Source organism: Aythya ferina, assembly GCF_964211825.1.
Source record: "Aythya ferina genome assembly, chromosome: 16".
NCBI lineage: Eukaryota > Metazoa > Chordata > Aves > Anseriformes > Anatidae > Aythya > Aythya ferina.
In genome coordinates this window covers 13,205,618-13,222,352 of record NC_140315.1, presented here as the reverse complement: position 1 = coordinate 13,222,352, position 16,735 = coordinate 13,205,618, and positions in this window count along the sequence as shown.

Genomic DNA, 16,735 nt, shown 5'->3' with positions numbered 1-16,735 from the left:
AAAAAAAAAGGGGGTGAGGGAAAGCAGTCAAAATGCAAAACTTCCAAGGAAGTGAGGTGCATGAGATCTGAGCAGGAAGAAAGCAGAGGAACATCTATGTGGTGTGAAAAATAGGTCTGATCGGGCATGCAAGCACTGTGCTGCTCTGTCTTGGTGGGATGGGGGGCCCGAGAGGAGGGAGCCCCCTTGGTGCCCTTGCAGGAGCCCTGTGGCTGCTGGCACTCGCTGTCCACAGTGATCAAACCCAGCTTCTTGCTGCACACCACTGTCAGATTTCCAGGAGGTCTTGCAAAATGGATTTGCAGGGAAAAAAAAAAAAAAAAAAGGAAAAAAAATCCAACATGTTACTAACTGCTAAATCAATACAACAAGTAATTTAGAAACAGATGGTGTATTTTTCTATGATGAAAAGCATGTCTGCACAAGGAAAAATGTTATTACTGCAATTTACCTTCCTCTTCCTGCCCTACAGCCATTACTCTTTGGGGTTCATTCCAATAAAAGAGGGAATCACTCCCAGTCCCAAGCAGATCTCCTATTAATCTCATAGCCTACAAACTGCCATCCTGCTCCATTGCTGGGCAGTGGAAAAAATGGTTCAGTTTGGAGATGGAGCTTGATTTTCTTGGATTTTTTTCACATTCGGTGCTGGTGATGGAGCGGTGAGTTTTTCCCCCCGGGTATTTTTTGGTGGGGTCTCCCTGTGTCTGCCCCTGGAGGCTGGATCCCGTGAGTCACTCCAAGCCTGGTTACCCGAGGTGCTTAGGGTTGGGGTGAGGCCAGCCCCGTGCTCATGGCCAGGAGTATCACATCAGGGACAGAGGGCTGCAGGCCGGGGGGAACTCTGTGTTTTAGCGCCATGGCTGCTCCTCTGGTGCATGGGGCTGGCAATTTGGCTTCCAGCTGAGCCAAGGCTAGAAAAAAAAGGGAAATCCCACATCTGCTGGAGCTCCTCATCCTGCTCATACTGCAGCTTCCCACATAGCATCAGCCAAGAATCCCCCCCCAGCTCTTCCTGACTGCCTAAAGCATCTATTTCCTAAAAAAAATCCTAATTCTCACCTTCTTGGATCCTGCACTGTCAGTCCTTATGGTGAGCTTGGCCAAGCTCTGGTTTGGTTGCTCTTGCCACATTATGATGCCAGCAGCCTGACTGAGTTACTCAGATGACAGCTCTCTGCTCTGTGGGCTTGATGGAAATGTCCAGGGATCTTCAGATGTGTGGGCATGTCACCTCCCTGCAGATGCCATGGTTTGTATTCCCCAGGGAGGAACAACAGCTCACAAGGGTTTTGTTCTTCCAGGTGCTTTCATGGCATGAGAACTAATATTTTTGAAAGCGGCTTTAAACTAAATGCAGTGAACTCCGCGTGTGGAGCTGCTCTTAAAGGGCTGAGATAAAAAGCAGATTTGTGAAGCTAAGTCGGCTTGGTGCAGCTGAGGCTTCGTCTGGCCACCAGGACTTGAGGAGCTCAGGTAAAGGGGATTTTGAAGGCGCTGTGAGTGCTGGGGAAACGGATGGCAAACGGGAAGGAAGGAGGTTCCCGGCTTCCTTCCCGCTCCCCCCTGTACTTTTCATTAGTCAGCTCTGACCTTTTAGCGCCGTAATCAAACAAGACAACCTAACACTTAAATCTGAGCGTTTAGCGCTGACATTTACAATTGGTTCTCACGTTAGAGAGGCCAAATGAAAATTTCCGTACAGACAGCATGCTGCAGGGAACGGGAATCAAATAATTCATTTGCCGAATAACACACGCGCCGGCCCCCATCAGCTGTCTGCCAGGGCCCGCATCGCACTGCGTGGTATTTGTACTGGAGCACTTGTCATTAAAAAGTCAATATTCAGCCGGAGCTGGCGATCCCGGAGCCAGTGCCTGTGCTGGGCGCGGAGAAACTGGATTTGGCATTTGATGGATGTGAGCGCGGGTGATCCTCCCCAGCGGGGAAGTTACATTAAATGTTAAGGAGCCAGGTTGGTAATGAGGATGTTTTCTCTTGGTCAGCCTCGGCTGCATCCTTGCCTGAAAACCGAGCATGGGGCATGTGCATGGGTGCCCCTGGGTGCTCCTGCTCCGTGCCCCCCTGGGCAGGGCTGGGCTCCGCAGCCCATCGCTGGGTGGAACGGGGCTCTCTGAGGATGCTGAGGCCAGGACGTGGGACATCCAAACTGCTCCTTGCTGCCACGTCAGCCCAGCATTGCTCGGTGTGCAGCTTTTCCATAGTGCCAACAGCGTGCTGCTGCCGCAGGCTGTCACCTGAGGACTTCGCAGGAGGACGAAGAGCAGCATCTGTGCAGCTACTTGGCATCCAGCAGCATCTCCTGTCGTGGCTGCACGCAGAAATATTTTGCTCGGAGGAATAAGGGTGCTGCCCGCACGATGTCCACAGAGCCTTCAGTTGCTGCTCTGCTGTTAATTTCTGCTGGTGACCTGAGGACATGGGTGGGGGACATGGCCCTGGACCTGCAGGGGCCTCAGCTCAGCACCACGTCATTCCTGCTTTGTGTTGTGCCCACTGCGCTGCCACTTCCTCAGGCTTTCCTCTTCCTTTCATTCCTTATGGAAAATCTTTGTTTTCTCTGCGTGCCCACGCTGTGCCTGTCTCTTGGGGTGCTGGTGTCCCCTCCTGGCCCACTGTGTGACCTCTCTGTGGCAACATGGTGCAATAAAACATTGCCTGGCTCGAGCAAGGTGCGAGCAGCCCTTTGCCCTCTCCACGTGAGAGGTACATCACAGTGTGCTGACACCATGCTGGTAGAAACGGGCCTGGTCCCATCCCATGGTGATGAGATGAAAGGAAGCAAGCCCAGCGGTGACACCTCCGTCCTCCTCCTTGCCCCAGAACGAAGCAGCTGGTATGGATGCTGGCATTAAAAGCACGGGGGAAAAAAAATCATCAAAAAGCCAAGGAAATCAGAGGTTTTCATCCCAGCTCAGCCACTCAGCTGCTTTGGGCACCCTCTGTAAAATGGGAATATTCCTGCTCTGCCCCAGCCTGCACTGGCAGCTGAGTGACCCTGCATCACCAGTGCCCCAAGGTGCGACGTGTCTTGGAAAAGTCCCGGCAATCGTCTACGTGTGATACCTTTGTAAATGTTACGGCACTCGCCTGCCAGGAAATGCTAGAGATAAAAGCTGGATTGATATCTATCTATCTATCTATCTATCTATCTATCTATCTATATCTCCATTGAATATATCCATTTAATTTCTCACTCTGTGTCCTAAAATAGCTTAGGATTCGAGAGGCTCAGGAGCTGAGGACAGCTGAGATGACAACCAGAAGATAGAGGTTTGTTCTGCAGCAAGAGTATGAAAACCACATAAAATTGGAATTCGTTTTATAACGCTTATTCAGGAGTCCTAAAGCCAGGAATGGGATTTAATGTATAATGCGGAGAGATACAGATGAGCCCCTTTCGGAGTTTCCATGTTTTTGTTATACTGTATATTAGTGATGCTACATGGTAGATTCTGCCCCCCCCAAAAAATTTCCTTCCAAAAGCAGAAGCTTATTTCTGAAGGCTTTACCGTAGTGGTGACACATCCGTATGCAATATAAATGACCTGTTGTTTCAGATGATGATAATGGGAATAAATACCAAATTAAAAAAGAATCAAACCCCGTAGATCAGGAAAAATAACAGAATTTCAAACACCCAGAAAGCTCTTGCTCTAGGAAAGGGCACGTAACCATGGCAACAGGAGCCCTCACTGTCACGATAATAAAAAAATATATTATTCTAGGAGAGCTCTTAAAAGGGAAATATACATTTCACTGAGGTGGATGATGAAATATTGGGCATCAGAGTGAAGAATGAGACAGAGGAGCCTGCAAAGTAATCCTGGCTGTTCTTCAGCCCGTGGCGGGTGGGGAGAGGTGATGTGGGAGCTCGGGGGCTGTGGGGAGAAGCCCTGGGACGGGAGCTGGGGAGCAGGGACAGCGTCCTCCCCTCTGTGGGACAGCCCCGAGACCCTGCAGAGGGGTCGTGCTGAGCCCCCCTGTGCTGCGGAGCCGGCAGGAGGATGGTAAGCAGCCCATGGCCCTATCCAGGACTCTGCAGCCTCCAGTGCAAATGACCCCACTGAGGACATCCATCCCAGTGTGCAACCCCGGAACCATCCAAATCTTGGCAAAAGCTGGAAATTATGGGGCCGTGCAGCTTGCAGCAGCAGAGATCATCCCCGTGGCACCACGGCGTGCCCAGCATCCTGCCATGTGGCTGCACAGGGATGTGCTGGCCAGCTGTGAGCTGCAGAAGCACTGCAAAGACTTTGCCCTTTTTTTGTAAAGAGAAAAGAGCCGTGGAGAACTGGCACCTTGGCTGAGCTTCTCCTGGTTTGGGATTTTGCAAAGAGGCCTGGAGACTGGTCTCGGAGAGTCACTGTTCTATCAGTGGTTAAAAAGGGATGTGTTGAGATTTGCAGAACATTTTGAAGAAAGGTAGGGGTGAGGAAAGTATGCTTTTCCCCATGGGAAGTTGTACTGGGCTTAGGTGGTAAGGTAAGGTAGCAGGGGGGCTGTGGGGGTGGCCTCCATGAGCAGAGCCCAGCAGCTGCCCCATGTTGGAGAGAGCCTAGAGGAGGTCTCCAGCTGCTCCAAAAGGGACCCGCTGCTGGCCAAAGTGAGCGATGCTACCGCACCTCTGGAGAGCAGTGAAGAAAAGTAAAAAAATAAATTGCTGTGCAACAGCAAGAGAGAGGAGCGAGGAAATGCAGAGACCCAGCCCTGCAGTCCCCAAGGTCAGTGCAGAAGGAGGGCAGGAGGGGCTCCAGGTGCCAGGGCAGAAGAAGAGGCCCCTGGTGGAGCAGGCTGTCCCCCTGCAGCCCATGGGTCCCCCACGGAGCAGATCTCCACACTGCAGCCCGTGGAGAGGAGCCCACGTGGAGCAGGGGTCTGGGTGGAGCTGCCGCCCATGGGGGACCCGTGCTGGAGCAGTTTAGGACTGAGGGATGGACCCCGTGGGACAGAGCCATGTGGGAGCAGTTCTTGAGGAGCTGCTGCCTGTGGGTAGCCCCCACAAGATCAGTCTGGGAAGGACGGCATCCCGTGGATGCCCACAGGGAGCAGGGACCTCAGAGAGAGCGACCATGAAGGAGCGGCGGAGACGAAGTGTCAGGGACTGACCGCAGACCCCATTGCCCATTCCCCTGCTCAGAGGGAAGGACATAGAAGAGGGTGGATGGGGGGAAGGTGTTTTTAGCTTGCTTTGAGTTCTCACTGCTCTGGTCTGCTACCAACAGGCAATACATTACGTTAATCTCCCTGTGCTGACTCTGTTTTGCCCCTGATGGTAACTGGTGAGCGATCTCCTTGTCCTTATCTCAACCCCTGAGCTTTTTTTCATCGTACTTTCTCCCCTGTCCTTCTGAGGAGGGGCAGTGTGGTGGCGCTGAGCTACTACTGCACGAAACCAGCACAGAAATGCCTGGGATTTGGGTTGATCAGCTCAGTGGGGGAGTCCCCACATCAGCACCCCCAGGGGCAGCACCCTGCGCCCTCCCTGCAGGCAGAGGCCCCCGTGGGCACCGTGCTGCTCTGGCTGAGCCCCCACATCCCCCCTGGCCCTGGCCCTGGCACTGCCACCCAAGGGACATCAGCTGTGTGTCCTGGTGGCTGTGGGACCAACCTTGGAGGAGCAGATCCCCTGGCAAGGGATGGGACCTGGGGCTGCTCTACAGTATGGGGCTATTGCGTGGCTCTCTCTGGGTTTTGGGGATTTTGCTCGGGGGCACCTTGGGGTCCTGCCTGTGGGGAGCAGTGAGAGGTAGGGTAAAAACACCCCCCTGGTGCCCTGCTCAAACCCTGCTCATGGGCACAGGCTGCAGCACAGAGAGGGGAAGCTGGCCCAGGAATGAAGGGAAAAAGGGGAAAACTGACCCCAAAATGTACAGGCAGGTTGGAGTGGTCCTCTGCCAGGCTGGTGTGGGAGCTCAGTGATGTCCCCAAGACCCCAGGCTGAGTCCCCTTGTCCGAGGGGCCCAGATGGCAGCTGGATAGGGATGCTCCTGCTTTTGGTCCTCCCCACCCAGGCTGGCTGGACAGGCAGGGCTCTGCTCGGCTTGATGCTGATTGCAGCACAGTGGAGGCACCCAGCTGGCACCAATGCTGGGTGCTTTATGAGCTCGGGGACAAAACAGGAGTTTGTTGGGAGTTCCTGGTGAAACCCAGCAGCCGGGGCTCTGGGGCAGGGGACCTATGGGGACCTCCATGGTGGTTACATCCACAACCACATCCCTGTTGTTGGAAAGCACACTTGGTGTTTGCCACCTGTCCCTGTGGCTGGACAATTTTCTGGTTGCCCATGTCACACACCTCGACCTCTCTGCAGCATCAGGAGAGACAAGCTCTCTGCCTGCAGGGGAGCTGTGCCTGGGAAGAACACGCAGGTTCCTGTGGGTTCAAGCCCCCAGACCTTCACCCCGCTGCCGAGCTGGGGCTTTGCTCTTGGTGCCACCAAGTTGGTCCTTGTGAGTGCATTTCAGCACCCCCATCCCCTACAGGCTGCTTCAGCAGCTTTTCCTTTCCCTCCCAGCCCTGCACTTTTCTCCCTCTTATTTTGACCTCTTGCAGGTGCAGGGAGTTGCAAAAGCGGCCCCGAACAGACAGCTGGGAGCTGGGCACAAGGCAGCAGCATGCTGTGGTGGCTCAGGGCAGGTTGGATCCCCCCAGATGCCACCACTGCTGCAGGGACCTTTGGGGTCTCCACTGAGACTGGAGCTGCTCCGTGGCTCAGATCTGGACCCCTGGCTCCGGAGAGCTGCGGGGAACGGGACTGAAGAGGAGGAGAGGGCTGGGAAGCACCAAGCGATGCACCGGGAGCTCGCGCACACCACTGGCACGAAGCCCCTCGCAGGGGCTATTCTGGGGCTAAGAAGGGACAAGTTCGGCTTCCCTTCAGGCCGTGCCGGGGCTGCAGGAGGGCTCAGGCCCGCGCCGCCGCCGCTTTTCCCCGGGCGCTGCAGGGGGAGCTCGCGCCGTGCCGCAGCGGCTCCTCCTCGCCCGCCGCTCTCCGTCGCCTTTTCGGCACAGGAGGAGGCCTTGGGAGCGAGTCCCGGTTGCTTTCCTCGCACTTGGCTCCCAGGCTGACGGAGGAGAAGTTGAGGGCGACGACAGCTCCCTGTTGCGGTGCACAGCGGCCACAGGACGCTTCTCGGGGGCTGCGCAGCTGCAGCACGCACAGCACTCTGCGGGCGGTCAGCAGGAGCAAGCCCCTTCCCCAAAGATGCTCATGCACGGTCTGAAGCAGGAGAAGAGATGCCTTCACCTAGCAGGTGCAGTGTTTTCTCCTGAAATAAGAGCAATCGGCGATCTTTGGGCCCACTCAGTGTGCATCTCTGGTACAAACCTAAACCAACTCCCCTGGTTTTCCAGTTCCTTGCGCTCCTTTCCACCTGCAGCATTTGGCCTTTTGAGCTCCGTTTGCTGGCGCCTATGAAATAGCCCAAGCCATGGGCCAGCCTCTATGGGATGCTTTTCCACCAGGCCCCAGCAAAAGCTTCCCAGGGGACCAGCAGAGGGTGGAGGTGGCAGCAGTGATCGCGGTGACCCAAGGGGTCCAGGAACCGGTCCAGATCTCAGGGTGCTGCTGGGGAATCTCATGGTTTCTAACAAGGATGGAGACTCTTCTCAGCAGATTTTCTCTTCTAGTGACCCGAGAAGGTTCAACATTAACTAGGATCAACCGTGAGTGTAGGGAGAGGGGGACAACCCCCAGGATACTGCGTTTGGGCTGGGGAAGGGGATTACATGCGGCCCCACACACCCCTCTGCAAGCCCCGTGATGGGAGCCATGCTGCAGAGCATGTTGATGTGCTGGGGAAAGGAGCTCCAGTGTGCAAGCCCTCCTCAGGAGGGAGGATTTGCCCAGCTCTAACTCTAGGCTTTGCTCCGGATAGCACAAAGCCAGCACCCAGCTCCTGGCAGGCTCGTGGCATCAGCTCCGATCTCTGGTACAAACCCCACAGACACAGCTGAGCAGGGAGGTTACACGTGTGCAGGCTTATAGGGTTTTTTCCACTGCTTGCTCTGGGAGGCAAGTGAAAAGAAATTAAGCAATTAGTAGTTACTTATCTGTCAGAGACACTTTTTGGTCTTTTATCTATTCCTCGTAGGTACCATTCTCACATAAATACAAGGACTGTATGTACTTAGGAACATAATGCTGGCTTGGGATGCATTGAAGAGAGATAAAGGACATTGGATAAATTGGAGGTAATTTAGCTTTTATATATACACAAATATAGATGTACGCATCATTACCATTTTATTTATGCGTGTGTGTGTTTACACATACAGATCTTATATTTACATATTTATAGAAATGCTAAATGATATATAGAAATGCCATCAGAGACAGCTCCCAGATGAAAGAAACACTACGAGCTAATGAACGTAAAAAAGAAGAAAACAAATATAAAATAGTGATAAACCAGCAGCCCCTCACCCTTTTCTTCTGTTACTGGAAGTAAATTGCATTGCTGAACAAATACATGTTTTATTCCACAGTCTGCTGTAGCAAAGGTGGTCAGAAAGAGCCTTCCTTCTTCAGCTTGCTGGTTTTCCATTTTTTCAAGAAAAAAAAAAAAAAAAAAGCATTGCAGTGAAATTTCACGCCTTTTCTGAGATGATATTTCAGGTTCTTTTGCCATTTTTTTTTCTCCTTGGTGTTTCTAAACTGAATTGAACATGAGCTTTACATACTGGATATTTCCCCGAAAAGCAAGCTCTTCCACCCAGCCTGGACCCCTACCCTAAGTTTTTGGTTTCCTTGGCAAAATAATTGTGCTTACTCAGTGCAAGTGAAACTCCCAGTGTCATTCAGGCACTGTTTTTGTTTTTTGGAGTAGCTTCACTTGAGACAATGTATTTGGACACAAAAATGCCACCAGAAGAGCAGTAGCCCAGCCTTGGCGGGGCTGCTTGTGCCCCGTCTGCAGCAGACGGCTGCCTCTCAGCTCCCTTTGAATTGCTCTCAGTGCATTACTTGGTTTTCAATTTCATCCCCTTTCCTACAACCAACCTCAGCTTTATGTTTCCCTTTTAAGCTGATTGAAATAAAGTATTTGCACAAATGTCATGGGCACTTAGAAAAATCTCTTCTCTGTTTACTCTCCTTTGCTTTCGTACTGTCCACCTCCTGCAGTACCAGCTCTTAAAGCCTTGAGTGCTGTCTGTCTAAATTAATGCATCTTGTAGGCAGGATACTATACTATACAAATTAATTATTTTTTTTTTGTATATTGGAAATATGCCTTTATTAAATCTCTGTTCATGTTTCTGATGGTTGAATAGGTGAGCTTCTTTACAAACCATCAGCAAAGAGATAGTGGCTCCTTGAGATCCATTAGGTACATACCTCTGGCTGTGCATTATCTATCCAACAATATCCATATTCTGTACAGAAAATAAGCCCCAAAGATGAAGTTTTGCATTCTTCCAAACTCCTTTTTAAACATCTGCCATCGTGTGCATCACTTGTGGAGCCCCAGGTGGGCAAATCCATGGGTGGGTTTCCATGCCAGGGGCTGCATGGTCCCTGGCACCCTGTTCCCTGAAGAGATGCGACAGGGCCTGTGCTAGAGCTGACATGCCTTGTATCAAGGCACTTTGTCCCCATAGGCACCCAGCCTTCTTCTCCTTCCTCCCCTCTGCCCATGGATGGTGCCTGCTTCTTGGCATTGGCCCTACATCTCCAATAAAAGCTTCTCTGGTGGTCGCTGAGCCTGATCCTCACCTAGACACTCATCAGAGAGACCACAGGGTGATGCTGAGGGAGGCAGAAGTCACAACACAGCTGCCAGTGGCTGAATGGTACAGTAGAAAAGGCCATGCAGGATGCTCGGTGACATTTTTAGCCACGCTGATACTGGGTGGCTGTGCCGGCACTGTGCTTCCTGCAAGCTGGGCACCGAGCGCCATCTGAAACAGAAAAGCAGACTCTGTGCATTGCTGTAATGTCCTTGGCTTACACCCAGCTCGTGTCCCAGGCTGAGGCCCTGATCTACATGGCTTCCTCCAGACGTGATGTTCTTAAGCCCCTGCACAAGGAAGAGGTCCATTTCTGGGCTCTGCAGACCACTCTGGTCTCCCAGCGAGACTCCCGCTCTGCCTTCCCGGGGCTCCGAGCACAGATGTTTGTTTAACTGGCTTTCGTAGGTTTCTTCCAGTGACGCAAAGAGTGAAATAGCTGTGTACATTAAGTGAAGGCAGTGTAAAAAATCAATTTAACTCCCATTTGAGTTGCACAGAGAAGGGAATAAATTGAGAATTATTTTTGAAATGACAATTCTGATTGTTCCCGTTGCCAGCTGGACTAATTCCTTCTGCTGTAGGAACTGCGGCCCTGGCCAGAAATACTCAACCCAGCCACATCTTCAGCAGCTTCAGAGGATGCAAGGAGCAGCAGGAATAGTTGAAAGGTGCCTTCATTAATGCCTGGCTTCAGGCTGCCCAAGCCCATGGCTTGCAGGAGTGGCTGTGGATGAGCTGAAGCACCACGGTGGTCTCACGTGGCAGAAGGGAGGAGGCTGATGTTCAGCTGATGCCACATCCCAACCCCAGTGCCAGTGGTCACTCTGGATTAAGAACAGGTCTGATCCATGGAGCAGGTCTGACTGTCACGCTTGTCACTGCAACATCCCACTGAAGCAGGACACACTGAAATGTTCCAGGATGGAAGTTTAGTGGCTGGGAAGTGGCTGTCACTCCTTGCTGGCAGTGGGGAGCTCTTCATGTGAAACTACAAAAGCAACTCCAAAAAGACAGAACTCCTATCAGTTATGCCTTTTTTGATATAATTTTTTTTTTTTTTTTTGGCTTCAAGAAGTCTTGCTGCTAGAAAGCTAAGTGAGAATACCGTGTTTTCATTTAAATGAAGTGATTCATTTTAACACAAAAAGCAGATTTGATTTATCACTTCCTTTGCAATTTTGTCTCAGAATGTGACGTATGACCTATTTGTAAAGATAACTGGCTCATGGCATAAATAGATGCTATGACTAGGCTCAGGGGAGCAGTGCTAGCACCTGCCCTGTCTCAGGCCACTGAGAGTGACAAGGAAGCCACTGTCCCTGTGGGTCCCATGGAGGAGCTGCTCACCAGGGAGCCACGCCAGCAAAGGGTGATGGTGGAGGGGGCTTCTTAGGGTGTTCCTGGGGCAGGGAGTTTGGGACCAAACAAGAGAGCTTGGTGGTTGTCCAGGCGTTACGGGATATTTATGGGATGTTTATGGGAAGGGCCTAAGGAGGGGAAAGGAAAGAATCAAGCTGGATCAGGTAGGAATGAGCATAGGAAGGAAAGAAAAGGGTGGAAGCATGCAAGGTGATCTCAGTAGCCTGTCCACTTGAGTAGGGAAGATGGTCCCCATTGGAAAGGGGACAACAAATGGAGACAAGTGTTGGTGCTGGCCTGGCTTTGCCCATGGGACGGGAGATGTGCAGGTCTGGGAGCTTCCCTGGAGGCTGCTCATCACCCACGATACACAGGGCAGGGCTGCACGGCCATGGGTGCAAACTGCAGCTGCTGGAGGAAGCACAACCAGAGGTCTTCTCGCAGGAGGGTGGCTGTAAATGTGCGGCCCCGGTGCTCTTGCAGGGCAGGGATGGGGTGGGGGGACGTGGTGCACATCTGGCCACACCATGTCCAGCAGCAGCTTGCAGCAAGGAGGGATTTCAGACTGGGGATAGGGTAGGGAATGGGTGCTGGGAGAGACTGGGGACAGAGAGGGGCATGGGGCAAGTGCACCACAGGCTGGCTGCCTTTCCTTGCCTTCCCCGAGAGACAGGAGCTGGCTGTGGATAGGGCTTACTGGAGCCCCCAGCCTTGCAGCCCCTCCTGCCTGCCCGCATTGCTGCAAAGCCCAGCACCTGTCCCAGCCCTTCCCAGGCTGCTTCTCACCGTGAGAAAGGGAAAGCCCCAGGTGAGCTTTCTGAGAAACCCAGTGAGTCCCTTGCTCTGCTTATCAGTGCATCTCGCTTCACACGCTGCTCTGGCCACAGAAAGTCCGTGTCCATCCTCTGGCCACTGCGGCAGCGCATCTCAAACAGCACTTCCCACGGTGCTGCTCACCCAGGCTGCCCCCCAGCCCCAGAGATGAGCAGTGGCAGGCAGATGCCGAATGATGCCTAATGTTCAAAAATCATGGCATCTGTTGGGATGAGCAGAAAAATCTGTTTGAAAGTATGCACTTTGAGTTTTGCGTGTTCAGTTTTGCTTTCTGAGTGTGCATTGCTTCCACTTTCAGGCTTCCCTTTGAAACTGAAAGGCAGGCTTACTTTTTGCCTTCTTGTAAGTAACTGGACACTTGCCAGAAGAGGTGACTTGCAGCTATATGGGAAAAGCAAAGCCCTGTAACGCAGTGGGACCAGCATTCCCGTGCTGAGGGAAGGGTTCAGCCTCTGTGGCAGGGCCAGTGCCGCCCTCACAGACAGACCCGTGTATTTACTGCCCAGCCTAAGCTGGGCTGATTACCCCCACCCTGCTGATCCCCATCCTAGGTAAACCAGCACCTGCTTGTGCTTCACCACCATTTGCATGTGCAATTTTAAGCTGTCCTTGGACAGCAAAGGCCGTTTTCTTGTCTGTTCCCATCCAGAAACCAAGTGGGGAAGGACTGGAAAGGCTGGAAAATGAGGGAAAACCACTTCTTATGGAAGGCACATTCCTTGCTGCCTCGCACCTATGAGGACATCAGCTCTGGGCTGCTACAGGAGGGGATAGGGTGATGATTACAGAGAGCTTTTATTGGTGGTGCTCAGCACGGCTCAGAAAAAAGGGTTTGGTCCACTCTTCCACTCTGAACATATTTGTTTGGAATTTCCCTTGTCTGCTCTTCTGTTCCAGTTGAAAATCTCCGAAGACGTCTTGCAAAGTTTAACTCCCATTTTCCATGCAGTTGGACACTGTAATGGCCTCCCCCAAACCATCTGTGTCAGGATCTGACATGGGCAGGGGCTGCTGCAGCTGCCCTTCAGACAGAAAGGGTTTTGAAATCCTTCCCATCAAACCAGTGCTCTTCTGCAGGGTAAGAGGGGCGCTGCGGGGCCACAGCTGTCCTGCCCCTGGGGTGAGGCTGTGGCTGAGGTTGGTGCCAAAATTCATCAGATTTTACCTAAACAGCTTTCTAGTAGTTAGAGGGAAGGAAAGAAATAAAAAAAAATAAAAAGAGGTGGGGGATGGGGGAGAAGGAAGGAAGGGGAACAGGATGGGCTCAGCTTCTGAAATCAGAGCATTTTAATTTTGTAACCAAAATTCCCCACTCTGCACCCAAAACAACTTTGAACACAAGGGTGTATTTAAGCCTGTCAGCTCTGCTTTGCGATCTTGTTAAAAAAACAACCCTGAAAAATGTTAGAGGGAAATTGAAAAATAACATTTTCTCTTTTTCTGCTCTCCTTGAACACCAGCTGGCATCTCCCCGAGGACCACTGAACGTGATGGGTGCTGCTCCTGCCGCAGGGACGTGGGTGACAATGTGGGATCCAATTTCACTGAGCCCTTCCTCTGTACAGGATTAAGGAAAAGGAAGGAAAGATTTTGGTGCTATAGAAGAGACTGAGAGGTGAATCACAAGCGTCCCCAAGGCCCTGGAATAACGTTGCTGTGATATCAAGAGCAACAGCACAAAGAGCGGCAGTTGCAGTTGCTTCACCTACTCAACAGCTTAAAAGCGTGGAAATAAGTTAAAAGCAAAGTCTCTCATGCTTTTTATCACCTCGGTATCAGCCATGCTGCAGGCGCTGCCGCCTCCCCAGCTGCCTGCAGGGATGGTGGCCCCAGGTTTGCCTGTTTGTGTCCCAGGGCTGAAAAACAAGGGCTGTGCAACACCTCTGGTGGTGCTCGCTGATGGAACTTGGAGAAGGATGCACACAGGCTGAGCACCTACAGCACGATGGGGTGCAGCGCATCCACCCGGCATCTCTTCTCAGGTCACCTTGCTCTTTGGAGGATGCTCAGTGCTGCTGGGGCTGGGATAACCCCGAACAACAGCATCCTGAGCTGGAAAATCACCGAGCTGTCTTGCTAGTGCTCGTGCACCATGTGTGCACATCACCCAGCCCTAGGGCTTGCTCTTGCCTTCTGAGATGAGCAAAGCAGAGCAGGACCTAGGAAACGCTTCGCAAGCTCAAGGACAAAATATTAAACTAACATCAGGGAAACCAAAGGCTTCTTAGCAATTACTTCAGAACTGAGCTTGCAAGTCTGCTGGTTTTGTTCGTGCTCATCTGAAAGCCTTTGACACATCCGTGCTGTATGTTTCTTTTATGAATATGCAAATCAAAGCAGTGAAATTACAGATAATGATATGTAGTCAAAACTTTTCAGAAGTTAATGCATATTCCTTATTTTGCAGATTTCTATCACATTTGTATTTGCAAAATAGATGAGATAACGCCGCTCAAGAGCACAGCTTTCCTGTCACTGCGGCAGCGATACACCTTCCACATCCCGCCTGGGGAGCTGCCAGCTCCCTTCCCGGCTTGGGGTGTTCCCTGCGGGGAAGGGGACAGCGGTGTCCCAGGAGCCTGCAGCGGTGCCAAGCTGCGGGGCGGTGCTGAGGGCACTGCTGTTGTCCCACGTCCCTGCTGCTGTGCTGGGTCCTGCTCTGGAGCTGGGACAAAACCGCTTCAGATCGCTCACATGTGAGGTTCGCAGTGCTGTGGAGATCACCTGCAGCATCTGTGCAGCCCAGGGAAACTTTTCCTGCAAAATATGTGCCGGTGGGTTGGATTGACCATTTGTTGTTGTTTTGTTATCGGCTTGATGTCAGGTGTGATGGGAGAGCACAGTGACCTCACAGCAGTGCAATAAAACACTTCTGAAAATGAGGATATCTTTTCAAAAAACATTTGCGTATTTTTCCCCAAGATGAAATTTTCAAAACGATCCTAGTTTGGTGGGTTTTGTTTGCCTTGTTTTTGAGGAGGAGGAAGAGTATTATATAACATAAAGAATCTTGCACAAATGTTGGTTTTTATTCTGCTACTGCTACTATTTGACTGCTGTGTAGTGAAATTACGGGGTTTGACCGGATTGCCCCTGGTTCAGGCTCATCTGCACTGTTCCTGTGATGTTCCCTGCTACCAGAGCACTGCCACACAGCATTCACACCTTTCTGCTTCTCACTCTGTTTTTACCCTGAGTGCTCTGTGCAGGGCTGAAATCATTCGCTGGGCACATTTTGCAGGCTATGCAAGAAGTCTCAGCTGTGTTGAAGGCGAAACCCACTGGTTTCCAAGCAGCCTTCCAACCTGCCCGCCCCCGTTGTATTTCCTCAGCCCTTGTTACACCAGGTAAAAATCAGCTGGCTGTGCAAACCGGGCTCTCCTGGGCATTTCTGTGCTGGGGTGTTCCAAAACCCAGCAAATCCACCGTTTCTGGAGATGCTCCCTGGGTTTTGCTCTATGATGGCCACGTGCTGTGTGCGAATGTGCTGCCGGAGTGTGGCTCACTCAAGACTGCCAAAGGAAAAATAAATCACTGTGGTCTGAAGGGAGATACAAATTTTGTGTTCTCTCTGTGGTTGGGAGAGGAGCAAGGGGTACAAACAGGTGGTTTGAAGGGAAGGTGATGGTGGAGAAGCCTTTTGAGAGGGCACTGAGCTGCAGTGGAGATGCTGCCCAGGGCAGGCCAGGTGCTGACACCTGCCCTGTAGCCAGCCCCATCCCTTTGGCCAGCAGATGTTTTGTGGGCTCTGCAGCAGCCTGGCAAATCCATGGGGACCTGCAGCACCCCGGGCTCCTGGCATGACCCTGCACATGGTCTCCACATGCTGCTGGGCCTCGTATAGGTCCTTAGGTTGTTGGCTGGAGGCTGTGTTGCCCACATGCCACCTTCCTCCCAGCTAACCTTACTCTCCAATTTCATCCCACCTCCACCAAATTCCCAGTTCATCCTCAGCAGCAGCTTCCTTTTGCTTGTTAAGAACAACCTCCCATGGATGATACCCTCATCCGTGGCTGGGGACACTCATGAGTGCATCTTCACCCCTCTCAGTCCAGCCCTGGTGGGAACATGACCCTTTTGTGCTCCATTCTCCCCCAAATTAATTTCATCGCCCTTAATAATGTGCGTGGGCGAGCAGTTTCCAGCAAGCGACACCTGCCAAGAAGCCCGGCAGCGGCTCGCCAGCCCTCCACCCCTCCTCCTCCTTCTCTTTCTTCTTGCAAACACCTACATCCTTCCTGTATTGTTTCAAACCGCAAGATAATAAACTGAGAAGCGAGCGCTGTCAAACGGCGAGTGGAAAGGTCTGCGGTGGGAGGTGGACCTTCGCACCTCTTGGGCTCCACCTCCTGCTGCAAATACCACCGGAAACCTCCGTCCTGTCTATTGCATAACCAGGCTGAGATGGTGGCTCTTGGCTGGGCCCCCAGCCTTCTCCAGCCCTTTTTGGCCATCACGACCCAGGCTGCCTCTCCCACGGTTCTGGTGGCCAGATCTAGGGCTTGTGGCATGGGGTCTTTCTGCTCCAGGGAACTCCTTGCTGGGTTCTTCAGCAGTTATTTGGGCAAATTACTTTTTTTTTTTTTTTTTTTTTTCCAGGCTTTTGGGTGGTCCTTCTCCTTCTCCCAGCTGTTACCGGGCCACCTCCACCCCAGCAATGTGCTTGCTGAGGAGAGTGGTGGGAGGAGAGTGCTGCTCCCTGACTGCAGCACCGGTACGCTGGTGGAGCAATGCTGGGGGAATGCTGACAGCACCCACTTTGGCACGGCAAATCATGGGAAAAAAA